Source organism: Sipha flava, unplaced genomic scaffold (assembly GCF_003268045.1).
Source record: "Sipha flava isolate LNK unplaced genomic scaffold, YSA_version1 247_pilon_pilon, whole genome shotgun sequence".
Taxonomy (NCBI): domain Eukaryota; kingdom Metazoa; phylum Arthropoda; class Insecta; order Hemiptera; family Aphididae; genus Sipha; species Sipha flava.
The window spans coordinates 444,336-461,956 of NW_020272895.1; the positions used below are offsets into that span (position 1 = coordinate 444,336).

At 33.1% G+C, this 17,621-nt stretch overlaps 1 protein-coding gene across 1 annotated transcript in view; it reads right to left on the minus strand.

The window, feature by feature from the left end:
* Nucleotides 1-17,621, minus strand: part of LOC112684255 (protein Wnt-2) — a 110,572-nt gene that overhangs the window by 74,799 nt on the left and 18,152 nt on the right. The window lies entirely within an intron of this gene.

The window sequence follows — 17,621 nt, forward strand, 5'->3', positions numbered from 1 at the left end:
AGTTCCTATTGTTTGATTGCAATCGTGCTCAATCGGATTCCAGCCACACCGAGGAGCGCACGCGCAACGTAATTCGACTTTCGGTTCGCTTCGGGTCCGAGGCGTTAGAGTGGCGACAAATCGCAGGGGCTGACTACGCACGAGATCATTCTTTTAATTAATGTTGCACGTGCAAAACGTACGATTTTCGTACGTTTTTATTACGAGTTTTATCTTTTGCGGACCACTGTTCATCAGTGATTGCGGTCGAGCGCTGATGAGACGATTGATCGTGTAACAAAACAAATTTTCCTAAAAAAAAAAAAAAAATTCACTGTACATTTATAACTATGATAGGTGATTTTTAATTGTGGGCGATTGTTCCCGCAGTCGAGTGTTTCGGCAAATCTATTCGATTACGAAAACGTTTTTTTTTTCAGCGCTGCCAGAGGTTAAGTATCGGTTGCATCTCCCCGCACTTCGAACCCCGTTAAAACACCTATTTCCACCGCACGATAGTATTTAAAAGACGTGTTTATCAGCTACTTTTACCACTAAGTACAATCATTTGTCCAGTACGACATTACGTTAATATACTAGTGGATACGGTATATTTATATCGGATTGATTGATATATTTATTTACAATGAAGTAGTAGATACAATGGTTTTGAGATTAAGCGTACGGCTGCTGCAATACATACGAATCACCGTTTATCGTTTGTAAACGAGCGCATGACGGTCGCTGGCTATCGGTCGGCAATAAAAATAATAATATTTATTTAAATAAATAATTACACCCCAAGGATTATGCACGTTCGTTTGATACACCACATCGGTATACAAGTAGGCACTTCAATATACAGCACTGTACAAAATACACTAGTATATATTATATACGTTCGAGAATATGGCAAAAGATTACATTGAATTTATTCAGATGATTTGCTTTTTTCCCCCCAGAAATGTCATTAGGTTATTCGAGTGACCGTGACATGGATACAATTCGGAATGACCTTGATTAAACTTATTGCGAGATGTATTGATAATGTAACAATCTAAATAACGTTGATTTTTACGTAAATCTGTTTTTTTTTTTTTTTTTGTGTATAAACTCATAATTAAACATATTTTTTTCTCGATCCGCACATACGTACAGCAACGACGCGATCAGAAACAACTCAAATACAAGTGAGTTGTTTCTGACAAAATACAAGTTGTCCGGTCACAATCATAAAAGCAAGTCAGGTTTTAGAGTTCCTTGAATGTCCATCAATATTAAATGTTTAACAAATATCTAACCATATCATTAAAATATTTACTTGTCCCATGTTAAATTAATTTGTTAATATTAAAAGAAAAAAAAAACAGTTGTTTAAAATCTTGGATCAAATCAAGGGTTAAAAACATGGTTTCCCATCGAATAATATTATAAATTGATATCGTTTAATATTTTCTCCGACAATGGAAATACCTTTGGCCAGGTACTGTAACCGGACCGAAAATAACCTGTTATAGAACCGGGAACCATGTGTTAATTGTGAACCGAAACCCCAACCAAAACCATTTTTTTTTCAAATGTTAAAAAACTTAATCAAAACTGAAACCTAATTTTTAAAGTTTGATTTATTTTGGTTTATTTCTGTTATAATTTTTTATTTGTAAGTAAATTTACTAAATAAATCATACTATTTGTTTGACATTTACAGTATTATTTAATATTTAATTTATATTTTCCAAGAATATTTTATAGTATGCATAATGGAAAATATTATAATTATATTAATTTCCTGCAATCCAGTCTATACGGACTATTTTTCAAAAAATTATAAGAAGTGAAGTACCTATATAATTAATAATATATTAATGATTTATTATAATTTATAAACTGTAATTTAGCTGGGTATTACCGAGTACTATTCAAAAATATTGAAACGAAATTATTGACTAAAGAGGATGTCGAAACTCGAAAATGTATTAAAAATTGATGGTCTAATTTTCCCCGTCAAGTTACAATGAAAACATGTTAATTAATAGCAAAGTATAAATAAATAGCGTGTAGTGTCACGATTTAATAATAATACAATTAATATGATCATAATAAAATAATAAAATAAACAGAAACGCCAAAATTCGACGACATTCCAGTCCACTATCCATTCGTGGAAATATGAAATAAAAAATATTTAATCACTCGTTTTAGAACATAATTACTATAGGCTATAATCATTAGTGACTACGAAATATGTGCCAAAAGAGCTGATCTGGGTATCGTTTAAATCGTACAGATACCTACTAGGTATTAGTGATTGAGTATTTGCGTCTTGTAGGTAATAAGTAAAGCAGAGGATTTGTAGCAATTGCGTATTTTATTTGCACAGTCACAAAAATAGCAGAGTGCGAAACAAGTACGAATAGTGATGTAAATTAGCCTGTGGATTTATAGCACGACATCACCAGTATCTAAATTCTGATCATTTTTGAAGTTTAAAATTTTTATCTGTAAGCACCTACCTATAATTTCTAATTCCAAAACTTTTTAAAGTAAGTATTTGAATATTAGGTACAAAATTGTAATTTTTGTTACGTATTATATAAAAATGAAATTATTAGATATAGGAATAATTATCACTGTAGGCCAAGGAGGTACATAAAGTAGGTAGCTTACGGTTAAAATCACTTAAAATTCTAATTTAAAAATATTTTTTGGTGACAGTTTAAAACCGGTATTAACCGCAACCCTAACCGTAACCTCAGTTTCATATTTTTAAGATTTATGATTTAAACCGAAACCTCGAGAATTTTTTTTTGAAAAACCTAACCGAAACCGGACAAAACATTAAGGTTACAATCCCTGCCTTTGGCAGACACCCTACTCATAACCCAATCGTTATTTATTTTGAAAAAGAAAAAATGTTATTCGATTCAATGAGATTGTGTTGTAAGTATACGTGTCTAGTATTCTTTTGCAGAAATTCAACCGAGTACACATCGTTTAATGGACAATAATAATGATAATTATACTAACAACAGTAATAGTATTACTCGCTCGTGTACGTATTTACCCGCAATGTCGTTTGGCCGTCGATAAATCATGGTTGGCTCTTATCAAAAGAAGTGATCGTTCACAACTGCAACCGCTTAATCTCTTGAGGCTCCCGGTTGAAACGAGCCATAAATAATGCGGTGACGGTTTCACCATTAAAATATTAGTTGCCTGCGTAATAATATTGTTGTAAACGGCGGAAGGAAACGTTCGTCGAGAGACGACTGGTGAAAAGTTCGTTTTATCATATCTATATCGTGTAATTTATCCACGCCTCGTAGCTGCTGACGTAGAGATAAACTATGTATTTCTTTGTGTAACAAGCGCGAATCGATTGATTATCATGTCGATGTAGTGGCGTATTTAGAAACTTATTTTTTTTTTTTTTTTTTGGGGGGGGGGTGCCATACCTAATAGTGAAATAATTTTATAAATTAGTATAAAATGTTCTTTATCAACTTATTGTTTAAATACTAAATAATAATAATAATAGTTAATAACTAAATTAAACATATGATCGTATTAATCGTATTTTATATTACTATATGTTGCGCGTAGATGCATAGTGCATACTGACAACTGACAAGACGTGGCAGTCATGGACTAAGATATTGATATTCTTATCGACCGATAACTTCCCCACATCAGATTATTTATATACCATGTGTGTGTGAGTACCGTGCGGTCGATTGTTATTATTACTATCAGATTACAATTTAATTATTAGCGATATTATTTTTTTATATATAGGTATATTCATTAAATTTTAATACTTAATTGAATAAACAAACTGAAATTATTATATCACGTTATATCATGTTTAAAATTTGACGTTTTCAAATATTTTTTTTAAAAGGGAGTGGAAACCCCCCCCCCCCCCCATAAATACGCCACTGGATCGATGACAATAATTTTTAGGTCTCGTAAACGGACATCACCCGTGACACTACCCTCTAACTTGTCGTAAAACATTTTTACAGTCCACTACGCGCATATCCCGTGAATTACATATAATAGGTGTTTTATTTTTCCCAGTCTATGTATTTGTGTATTTATCGAGATTAATTCGTCAATTTTACTACAGCCACGATCGCCAAATTATAATATTATTTAAAGCTGAACTCCGTTCAATGTTTTCCATACATAAATCATCAAGAATAATACTACAGATTCATTATTGAGGCCAAAACTAGATATTAGTGATTTTCTAAAAAAAATTTTTACCGATATCGTGGCGAATGAAAAAATATCAAAGGTGAGCTATTATTATTTACCCACACCTAATCATTATATTTGAACGACAAAAATTTCAATATTTTTCTATCTTTTTATAATTTTTGATAAAAATAATAACAATAATTTAGAGTTTTACTTTGTATAAGTTATAATAGTTATATTATGAATTATATTTTTTCAACTGAAAACGCCATTTCTTCCCTTATATTTGTGATCTTACTTATTGTTGTATTTTGTTCTATACGTACCACTTTATTTACAATATTACGTGTATAGTATGGTTTATGAAACTGCGCACGTGCGGGACAATGTTTGCCGCGTTATTATTTTACGCAACTCCTATATAATATTATATCACGACGAAGCACGCGTAATTTACACGTGCCCGTGGTGCACTTATGACTTCTCAAGGAGAAAGGCTAAACAATATCTAAGCAGTGAATGAAACAGAAAAAAAAATATAATATTAGTGCTCAGTAGACAAATAAAGATTGGGGTTCAATTGGTCATTCACAAAATATAAAATAAAATAATTCGTGTGTAAGCCATCACTCAGTGATCCAGCAGTCATAGTACAGTAAAATACAATTATTATTAAAATTTAAGTAAGACTATTAAAGACAAATGAAGATAAGAAATATGAAAAACGATAATTTTCTGGAAACCGTTTGTCTTTTTTATCAAATTAATGGGTACTATAAACAACATTCCGATAATTGAGTGCACAACGCATATAGAACGTAAAATTCATAACAAATAACAAAACAATAAGTTATACTTCAATTAAACATTTAAATAATTATTGTTTAGTATCCACTCTGAACTAAAAGCTTAAGTCAAACTAGTAGTATGCGTGCAGTATTTCGGTCAAGATAAAATTAGATGAAAAAAAGTTAAAAGTGTTTGGAAGAAGGAATCGAGAAAAATTGTTGGCCGAAAGAGAAACAATAAGATGAATATAAAATAGGATATAACAAACATTTGAAAGAACTATATAACGAACCATAGCATCGTTGGAACCTTGAAAAGTATGCAAATAAGTTGGACTGGGTATTTATGGAGATCAGAAGGATTAATTAGACAAATAACAAAGACTCAAATTAAAATGGGAAGATAAAATAAAGGAAGAGGATATTGAGAGTAAGGAATCCAGAAGAGACTGAAAAGACAGGGAAGAATAGAGGCACTATGTTGTTGTGGTGATGGACTTGAAAAGCCGATAAAAAGCCAAAGAAGAAGGAGAAGAATTCATTCTGAACATATTGCTTCGTAACCAGTAGAAATGCTCATGAAATACCTCATGTAAGCCCGTGACGATTTCAACGAAAAAATAAATAAAATGTATCGGACTCTAGTTGAGTATATCTATAGGTATTACAAATAATAACGTGCAGTGTTTCTTTCAAACAATTTTTTCCGAAAGAGCAATAGAAAAAAATTCTTATTACATCGAAAAATTAATTTATGTTAGGTATGTCAATAAAAATACATTTTTCTAATATTTATTAGTTTTTTACTATTCTTCATATTGTTGTTCACGAAAGGGGGCTTTGGACCTTTTTCGGGAGGGGCTCAGCTTCCCTCCCAAGAAGCGCCTGAAAGAAACACTGTACACGTGTACACAACTGCGAGTGAAAACGTGCCATTTGTGCACTATACGTATGCTCATGGGCGTCACTAAAGTCCAAATTTTGGAATAGTAAAGTTTATTTTTAGAAAGTTAAAAATGAATTTTTAAAGGTTTAACATGATAATTGGGTTACTTAAATGACTAACTTTTCTTCATAAATCTTAATATTATGTATAGTGTCATATTGTCCGTATTGGACTTATCACAAAATATAATTATTTTGGATACAATCACAATAATAGATGATCTATATTTAGTTATATATATACTAAATTTAGTTAGTTATTTTATATTTAGTTCGTACAAACTTGAATGATAAACTTCAAATATATTTTTAAAATCTATAATTTTTTTGGGATGGCAAAAAGATACCCTAGCTACCCCCACAAACATTTCTGGGGTAGCAAAGATACCCTTCGATACCCCTTAGTGACACCTATGCGTATGCTAAGTGTATATAATGTGTACACTCTTGAAGAACACGACAACACTGCAGCGGATCGACACCGTAGTTAGTTTCGCATGTGGTGAACAGTAACCGAATCAAAACCGAAATCCGAGCTATTTAACGAGCATCCAGCGGTTGCGGCACCTGAGAAATGTTATTACCGTCGAAACGATGTCATCACGATGTCTGCGATCTCCGGTTACTGAACGATTTCCTATTTTTTTCGCGAGACACAACGGTTCACGTTTTCGAACATGCAACCCTTATAAAATTCCCAATCTCCATTATTTTTCATGTCATATGACAAGAAAGAAAAAAAGTCATTTCTTTTTTTTTTTTTTACGTTAACATCGATTTCTATCTGAAGACAACACGCTCATATTTTCATAAATATTTATTTTCATCGCAGATGATGGTGATCAGTTCTGCAAGAACGAATGTTACAGTAAACGAAAATCAACATTCCCGTGCAGACGAATAACACGTAAATCCGTTTAATTTTTTACTATTAATAAAACATAGGAATGTGTTATAATATTTTAATTAACGTAGAGACGATCAAATTAAAAATAGTTAATAAGCACCTACCTGTAATACGTGGGTTTGGTTAATGGTTTAAAATAAACTGAACTTCAACTCATTAACGCTTAGCTATAAAAATATGTTCAATTAATATGATAAATAATAAACGTTCCACTATTTGTACACGTGAAAATTATAATATTCTTAAGCCCCACTCCCGACGCGAGAAAAATCCAGGACGCGCCTTCGTTCCAAGCCACAGCAGTATCTTCTTATTTACAATGGCCGATCATAGATTTTTCGTTTTTTTTTTTTTTTTTTTTTTTTTAATACACATGAAATATGCTATAATAAATGTAAATACTTCCCACGTGGCCGGCCGCTGTTATAATGATATTACGCACGCGCGATGCGTGCATATCGATTTCGGGTGGAATGGAAAATATTTCTGATCGCACGTAGCACGTATACAGATTCGTTCGAATCGGCGAATAATCATAATAATAATAAAAAACTCATTGACCTTTCGTCGCGAGATTGATGAGCTTCATTAACGAACAATTTATGGAACTCGTATGACGGAATTCCGGCGATGAGTATACATAACATATGTGCATGTACATTTGCACGGCATGAGAGACAATAGCATCGAATACCTCTGCTTAGTGTGTAGAATTTTTTAGCAATTAATTTTGAATTATTATACGTCGGTCTGATATTTCATTACCAAACAACTTATTTTTTATGTAGTGTATTATTTTTTATAATCATATATTTTTTTTTTTTTACTTGAAAGTACTTTTAATTTAACAGTAAAGTGGTAGGGGAACGGTTTTGAATACACGAAAATTCATCTAAACACATCGTTTTTTTTTTTAATGTCCTTTTCGACGAACTGTATGTATGTATGAATAACATACGTTTATGCATTCGCAGTGGAATTATATAAAAGCACGTTTTACTATGCAGTGACAGAGTATTATAATTGATTCGGGATTCCGATTCATTGTAAGAATTTCTACATTCGAGTCTCGATAGTAATTAAACAACGCATATGCGCGCTGCGTAAACCTCAAGAGTATTCGGCTATTAATGTAACCAACGATCGGTCCTAAATATAAACCACGAGTAAATGTTGATAGGAAAAAATAATCATAAAATAATAACTGCAGTGACACGTGTGCGTGGACGAGACCTATAGCCGTACGTCCAAAACATGAATGAAATTATTTACGATTCGGTCCGAATGGCCTTCAGAACGTAGGCTCGTGCGAAGGTAGAAATCCGGAGGAACCGATACGCTACTAGACGCTCAGCGCAGACATACATTATACAGTGTCATAATAGTTATTAAGTAACGGATTAATATACATAAACGATTCCGTTCATTGCACGAATTGTTTTAAATCTGATTGGTGATTAGAAATTTTCACTATTGAAATCATTTCAATTAAAATATAAAATAACAAAAATAACACCGATTTGAATTCATACAGTTTTAAAATTCTTTATACGAAATTATACTTTGTAACTTAATGGTTTTTGCGTTTCTATTGTTAGCCATTGCCGCATTAAGCTATGTAATCGCCCTTAAGAAAATTACAATTCAAAATAAAAAATTATATATATATATATATAATATAAATATTATGTATTATAGTTATAAAGTCATACAAGAAAAATTATAATTATATATATTTTTTATTTTATGTTGAACCTCAAGAATTTGCTGCCCCGAAGCAATTGCCCCCCCCCCTCGTTAAATGCTTCTCTGTTGTTAGCACATATCAATGTTTGTTGATCATCCAACACAACAAGGTGATACTTTCAAGTATAAATTTGACCACCAATAAAACGTTTTTGTTTTCACTACTCAGTTAATATTCCGTATACCCAGAAGATATCGAGACTGTTATCGGTAAAAATGATCAAAATAACAACGACGGCCATAAATGATTAAGTTTTCGTACATCCTTCGTCCCGTAATGATGCCTAATAAAATTAATGATTTTCAGTCGTATTACATTTCAAGTGCATATTAAAAAAAAAAAAAACAAAAATATATTCTATGTGACACACGTTGGAGTGTTCTTGGGAGCATATTCCAAGGGTTTTTGTGCACGTAAATTCGTTAGTCCGTCCGGTTGTAACATCTATTAGACGCACGCGGTCTAATTAATCCTTCCGGACGAAACGCGAAACCATTATCCCGGTATGTTTCGTTATAATGGACCATGATTTATGAGTTCACGTGTTGCGACGCGCACGTAAGAGAGATACTTGCTGCTATAGTCCGCAGTCCGGACGTAATTAACTAAATGCACTTCTAAACGGTGATTGAGTGATCGACAACGAACGTGTCGTACGTACTGTGTTCAATACATCCCGGCGAGGCCGTCCAGAGTATAATGATATTTTTCGACCTGGTTGAGTGGAGATCATAATTTTTATCGTTTCCCCCGGCCAAGTTCGACGCAGTGTTGGTCAATGGACGATTTCCGATCGCCGTTCAAGTTCAATATCAACAGTCGAAAACGTTAAACGTTAACTCGTCGCGTAATAAATTTGAAATCGTTTCAGTATTAAAACACTACAATGTTTTTTCTCACGTTTAAGCTGCAGGAGCGAACTGGTACGTCGAGTTGGTCAGATGATCGAGACTGTACCACGATGATAAATTAATATCGACTCAGCTTTGACTGACCATCGTCAATCTCCAGCATTGAATATTTTTCGATGTACTAAATATCTTGGTCGAAACGATCCCGTCGGCGTTAGGAATACAATACGCGGAACACGTATGATGGTAAGGGGTCATGTGTTCGAAAATCATGTGTTCGAATGCCGTATGTACGAACTTCAAGTGTCCGAAAAATTGTCTGTTCGAAAGACTGTGTGTACAAAAGGTCGTATGTTTGAAATTATTGATAAACGAAACTAAAAGAAAATAACATTATAATTACGTTTTCATAATATTGGATTTCACACAATTTTATCTTTACTGATAAAGTATTACAGATATTCTCGACGGTTTTTTTTGTCTGTTGTCTATCAGTACGGCTTGATACATCATTACAAAAGTGTCAAACACAATTCCGTTTAAATTTTGTTTTTAAATAATATTTTATAAATTTGTCTAAGTGATTTTTCTTTTTTAAATGGCAAGTTTAAAGACGTTTAAAAATATAGACGGCAAGGATATGTTACTTGTAAATAATTATGAATTCATGCTTGATAAGATACGACTGCGAATACGTGATCAAAATAATATATATTATTAGAAATGTACAAAACGATTTGGAGCAGACAATCGAATCAACGAATAATAAATATTATGGTAAAATTGATGTTGTTTTCGTTTATCGATAATTTCGAACATACGACCTTTCGTACACAAAGTCTTTCGAACAGATAATCTTTCGTACACTTGAAGTTCGGACATATGGCATTCGAACACATGATTTTCGAACATATGACACGCTACCTGTATGATCCGGTAAAATATAGTTGAAATAATTATTGCGATTGTTTTGATTAGCGCGGTAATTAGTTGCACTGGTCAACGAATGCTGTACTTTTACTGCATTTTCAAGTAGTAATAAAAATAAAAATAAATGATATAATAATCTAATCTTTCATTTACGAGTGTTGTTTTCTTTTTTATTTAAACGTGTGAATATCGTGTAAAAGTCATTAATAAATAATTATGTGTAACCGTACAAGTCTGTTTTAAAATATTATTTTTTTCATAGTATATGTCTAAAAACGTCCATGATCGATAATTAAATCTATATTCAAATTTCGTTTAATAACATTCTCAAATATATATAAGTATTATCATCGTTTTATGTATAAATACCATTCGAATTATCTGTTTTATAAACGTATCTGTATAATATATATATACGCATATTTAGTATACGTTATAAACGAACGAAATATTTTATGTATTTTATTCCTAAACGTTCAAATCGGCAAGATAGAGCTTGGCGTTCGAATTCAAATGGTGTTGCCAGCGGAAATTGCCATCCCAATAAGTTAATGCGTTTATAGATTATTCATGGGAACACATTAATGTAATGATTTACAGTAATATAACGTAAACAACTGCAGAAAATATAAGTTAAATGCCATAAATTCTTCGAGTAAATTGCATCTATAGACACATAGTACAAACAGTAATAATTTAAAATATTTAAAGTATAAAGTACGTACTTAACGGTTCGCAGAACGTACGCTATTATAAGAAGTACTCGTTTTGAATATATAGTTTGAAATATTCGTTCACGTTATAATATAGAGCATTTAAATGGATAAACAACAAAACGATTATATATACAAACACATATATTTATTTTTGAATAATATTAATATTATTCTGTTTTACGTTTCATTAACTGAAAACAAGCGTGCAATAAATAATACATTATCAGTTCTGTATTAGTATATAATGATACATTCCTTACCAGTCCTCGTAACGCATACTATAAAATGTGCACTACGTATATGTAATTATCAAAACGTCTGTAGAACACTTCACGCTTTAGCAGTGTGCGTTCGTTTTTACCAAGGCTAATATATTGATTACAATTAGTATTTATATATCCCCTTTAATAGCAGTAATATTTATCATCGAATATATGTATATACACACTGCGGTGACGTAAGATGTTTTTATGATATTCATCATAAGATGATTTTCATTTCGACGTTACGAAAACGAGGTTCAAATATATTGTCCAGACCCTTAAGCGTATATACTTCGAAGCGGCAAAACGCATCCATGACATGTAATCGGGACACACACCTTTTTTCCTGAAAACTTAGGATGCGATTGATAGAAATCGAAAACAATTTGCCAACAGGACGGATTAGTCACCGGTCAACACGTACAGGGCTATTGTGTCCTACGAGGACACGAGGACCCTACCGAGTCACGGTATAAACGCTTTGTTTGTACATGACGGTCTGATTGTATATTTTAGCCCTTAGAACAGGGTGTCACAGACACGCGCACAAGTGTTGGGACGCAAGGACTTGGGAAGATAGATTCAAGATTGGGAAGAGGACCGGGTGTTCTCGACCGACCACGGTCCAACCGTGATCTCCATTGACGCGTCAACGCGTATACAGGACCGGTAATCGTTTTCGACTGCAATAGTCTACGTCGAGGATGGCGCCTTAATGGTGGATTAAGTAATTTTTAGCCTACAAACAAGACATTTACCGTCCTTTCATTTTCAAAAGTTTTATAAAAAAAAACAATATTTATAATATTATTTAATTAATTATTGTTAATCCAATTATTCTTTATTATTTTAAATGTATTACAAAATTAAAAAATGATTCCAATAATTACATTATTTCCGTTCGGCTTTTGAACTTAGCAATTATGTTAATAATATTTTGAAATTAAATTGTCAACATTTATTCCGATTCCAAGCATAGGGCAGCAAAATTTAAAGTATTTTCACCATTAGTAGATCATAAATATGTCTTAGTTATTTTGAGACACGAAAACGATCGTTCTGCTAAACAATTTCTAATAGCCATGTATCAGCATTCAAATATTCAGCGATGCTGATGATCGAAAATAGGTCTTCTAAATTTTAGTTTCGAAAAATTGTCGGTTATCCTTAAATTAAACGTCGACGTGCAGTATGAACAGTAGCTTATGAAATATGATGATCATGGCATATGATAATAATTCTATCCGAAAAACGATCAATCGTGTTTATCATTGTGATAAAGGGGAAAAACGTTGCGAATTTAGTTCATACGCATACATTAATGAGGCTGACACAAATCATCCCGGCCGGTAATCGGTCACGCTTTCTTCTACTCTGAAACTTGTTATGCGTATCGAAATCGAGTTCTGGTATAATAATTACGGTACATAAAACACACAAATAAATAGTACATAAAATTATATATGTGTGTGTTTGTGTATTTACACGAAATCAATCCGGTCTTATCTAATGCAAATATTTCAATACATGTTAGTTTTCTGTTTATCGTTTTTCAATTAATACGCGTCCGATACCGGCCCACTGCAGCCCACGCGCATCAAAACACTGGCCGGTGGCGACGGGACAGGCGATGTCGCACGGAAATCTACCTACGAAATAATATATCATTGCGTTGTTTTTACATTACTATCCTCATTATTATCATTATTATTACAACTTAAACGTTTCCGTCTCATCAACGATTAGCTTCTCGTTACGTCGTGCAGACAGAAGTCGTAATAATAAATAATTATATATATTATACACGGCGTGTTAAGGCCACGGTTTACGTATAAAAGTGCAGTAATATCCATTAGCGCGTGGTACAAAAGTGTAGTAGGACAAGAACACGACAAGGATCGACGACAGTATATCTAGGCCTTGCATAAGCACATATTATTATTTATAAAAACGTAAGATATAGAGGGGTAAACTTTATTAAATCGAATAATAAAATTAGAAAAAAATAATAATAATCATAATAACAACAATCTGCTGCTGCTGCACGTCTCGCTGGTCACTGTTGAAGTCAACGATGCGCGTTGCTCGGGTTCGGGACCAAGAAGGAAATTTGATTTAGAACCTGTTTGATGTGACTGATAGCACAGTGCAGGCGGATATTCGGTTGATGCGCTCTCCAAAGATTATATATGTATATAATGATTGTTTATTATTAGAGAGACTAAATGCATGCTAGGGGATATAATTTATAACGAGTTCGAATACGTGAGTCCCATATTAAATAAGCTAAAATATTATTTTCTGGAGGCATCGCCACGGTGTGCCACGCATGCGTCAGCAAAAGTAGAAATATAAACAAGAAGAGGAATTGTATTATAGGAACGGACAAAAATATATAAGATTTTCATTGATGGGCACCCGAAAGAAGCTGCGGCAAATATCTCTGGAAGTTTTTTGTTCCCAAACGAGCGTAAGACGCACATATTGTGACTCACACACATATTGTCACCCAAGGTGACTCGCACCGCAGATAGGCAGATAAATATCGTGCAGTGAAAGGATGAGAGATAAAGAGAGATAAAGTGAGGTGGAGAAGGAAAGGGTAGAGGTTAATTGGGGAGGAGGAGAATTAAGAGAGAGGAATCCGATAAGTAACAAGACTGCGTCACCGTTGAACCCTTTTTGGTTCATTGTTTTGGATGGCCGAGCGTGACACAGTTCTATAAATCACGAGATGAAATTTAATTGGATTATGGGTGGACTTGATAAAATGACTAATTTACGAATACGATAATTTATTTAACGATTAGTCGTTGATTGATTTTAAATAAAGACGTATTATTATTATGATAATAGTTAAGCGTTTAAATCATTGTAATGTCGACCGCACAGTTTTGCGAAAAGTTAAAGTTGTAAATGCCTCGACGAATCTGTACTTTCGAATATTAATAAATAATATTACAATAATTATTACTATGCTGTGTACATAGCATACTAGCCAAACTTGTTTTGATTCGTAAAACATTTAAAAAAACAAATTCCTGTCATAATAATACGCCTAAAATGTTGGAACACATTATATATCTATACTATTTATGGATAAAACTTTTATCATATTAAAACTATTATGTGACTGTCGTAAATATAAAATAATAGCTTAAAACTATTTTTTCTTTTTTCATCACGAATGAGCTACATGGTTATTTGGGAGCTATGTATGATAAATTCCCTATTTCTTTTTTAACACCAATATTATGTATAGATATTTTACACAATTTGTTTTTAAAAACTTATGTTAACATTAATTTTAGTTGTAGTGTTTCGATATAATGGCTCCAAACAAATACGAATTTGTTTTCTGCAGTGTTCTAGGGAAAATCGTATTTTTTAAGACTGTTTCAAGTATTTGAACAGGAAAAAGTATATTTATATCGTTAAATTATCATACCACTGAATTTGTACGTCTTTTATGTCATGGAAAATAATTTACGAAAAATGTTTCATTTATTCACGATTATTTAATATAAGGCAGTCGCCTAAAATGAAAATGTTGGTCGACATTGTGATTTTTGGTGATCCATTAAAACCCGAAGCAAAAGATATGGATTGAGACACTAGATTTTATCCAACTATCTGCGATTGTTTTCACCGGTTCTCGGAAACACACTCCTCATCGTACGTTGTTGAAGACATCCGGACGACGGATATGTACGTACTAAAACGTCGATTATATGCGCAAGATCGATTAATCGCAACGACTATACGGAACGCGCGTAAGTGCCAACCGACCGGTAAGACGGATTTATTATGAAACAAACGCGAAAGCCATGACCGTGATGGACAACGACGTTAATGTGGCTTATAAAACGTTTTGCCCACGTAAAAAAAAAAAAAAAAAATACGCAATTGAATAGTCTACGCGTGTAACATAAATGTTAAAATACACATGTACCCAGGTACGAAGATGAAATTTCCACTTGGAAAGGGTTTTTGAAAATAATGCAATCCCCTCGATCGTGAATCATAATGAAGTACTTAAAAAAAACAACTCTCGAGAGGTCCCCGCTCCCGACTGGGCACTAGTGTCGATTATTAAAATACCTTTTTTTTTCTTTTTTTTTTTGCCGTGATTAATATTGAAAAATAATATCAAAAACCCGCAAGTCGTTGCTGAAGCGCACAAAGGTGTCTTCTCGTTTTATTTTATTATAGAAAGTAATAAGTATCCGCGACGAATAGTCGCTCGACTTCGGTTTATCGTGTTTACGCGTGCCGCGTCATGTATAAAACATTTAAATCCCCCGGCCACGCAGAGTAAAAACGAGAATCCCGCCCTACATGTCGGTCAGCGCCTCGTAATCGCGTTTTTCACGCAACATTAAAATGCACAATGAATCGCGTACGAATCTTTAACAACGCGATGATGTCACTAATGATTCATATCATTTACACACGATTATGACGCATGATAAGTGCGATATCGTACGAAACGCTTGATGAAAAAAAATAATACCACGCGGACATTTTTAGCAACGAGTATAGCGCTCGAAACACGTCTGCGGTGTGTGCACGTGCATATCATAACATCAGGGGCAATTCCCCTCGCTCCGTGACCGCATTACATGGTAATTGGTCAATCTTATAATTCATATTAATGTAATATAATATGAAAATATGGACACTTAAAAACAAAGAATTTTGTACTATAAATAATAATGTACAGGCACTTACTAGACAAGTTAATCTTGTGGGATAGCTCCCAACCAAGGTCGTCATCAGAGTCATCTGGATTTTCCTCAAAATCTGAATGAATTAAATCATCTATTTCTTGCGAATTAATTTGTAAATTATTTAAAAATATCATATGTACAGCAAAACAGTAAAGCAAAAATAAGTACAGCAAAACAGTAAAGCAAAAATAAGTACAGTAAAACAGTTGAGCAAAAAATGAATTAAAAAAAAAATAAAACGTTATCGTTAATTTTTTCATTATACAAATAACTTCAAACATGGTCAAATACTCTGTACAAACCACAGATATAACCAGAAAACTTATTGATACCATAACAAATTGTTATCAATAAATTTTATTTAAAAATGAACAAATAAATATAAACTTTCGCTAAAAAATACCAAATTAATGTGGACACACTGCATAATCCGATTTTACAATAAAAACCATGTTAATTGAGACTCTATTCCGAATATAAGCGTAACATCTATCTATATATTGAGATCCCAATAAGAGTCTCAGTAACAATTTTCAGTAATATAAATGAGAACCCAAACAGGATTTCAAATCATATTTAAAATTGAAAAAAAACCCGTGGTGGTCAACCTGTTAAATTACTTAAAATTTTTAATTTTTTTTACACCAATGGAGTCAGGTTATCTTGTAATCATAAATACGTATTCGCGGTCATAGAGCATGTACACAATAGACTCATAGAATGTAAAAGCATGTAACCATGATCGTGATTCGCGTCCGGAACAAAAATAGTAGTTACTACAACCATGGTTAGTCCACTCCCAGAGAGATGACAATTATAATTGATAATAATTTCCGACCGCATTCCTGATAAATGATAATATGTTTTACATTTTCACTCAACAGAGTTAAATATTTTTCAATATTGTACTGGTGATTTTTTGGCAAATACAGTAAAAACGTGTACCATATAAATGAAATATAAACGGGCAATGATTTTTTTGACTTGCTGTAAAAATCGGGCAAACGAAATGATTAATGCGATTAATAACACTAGATTCAAGCAAGTTATTGGAACACTAGTCGAATCAACACCAATGCAGGTAAATCAATATTTAATTTTTCATTATTTCGCCCCTTCCCCTCCCCCCCTATAAATAAGGCCTTTAGACGCCCTTGCATAATGTGCACATAATAATGTCGTGAACTCGACATCATTCGTACAGTGTTTAAATATTTATACACATATGTACGTATGTGGTAACAACAATGTGCCGTTCTTACGGGTGCGCGTTACGAGCACATCAATCAACTGAGGAAACGCACCGCGTGTTCTACTAAAACGTTATCGAATGTTCAAACGTTATAATTTACCGGAACGCGTTTTCACGTGACGTCCCTGTGTACACAAATACAGTAACACGGTGTGCGCACGCAACTTGCAGTAGAATGGGTTTTTTTCCGTCGATTAATAATAATAATATTACGAGTAATAATAAAAAGGAGAGTAATATTGTGGTCGTACACGCAGCGTCGCGACCGCGACACGTGTGTACGTTTGATGTTTACGGTTGTTCTGGTTTC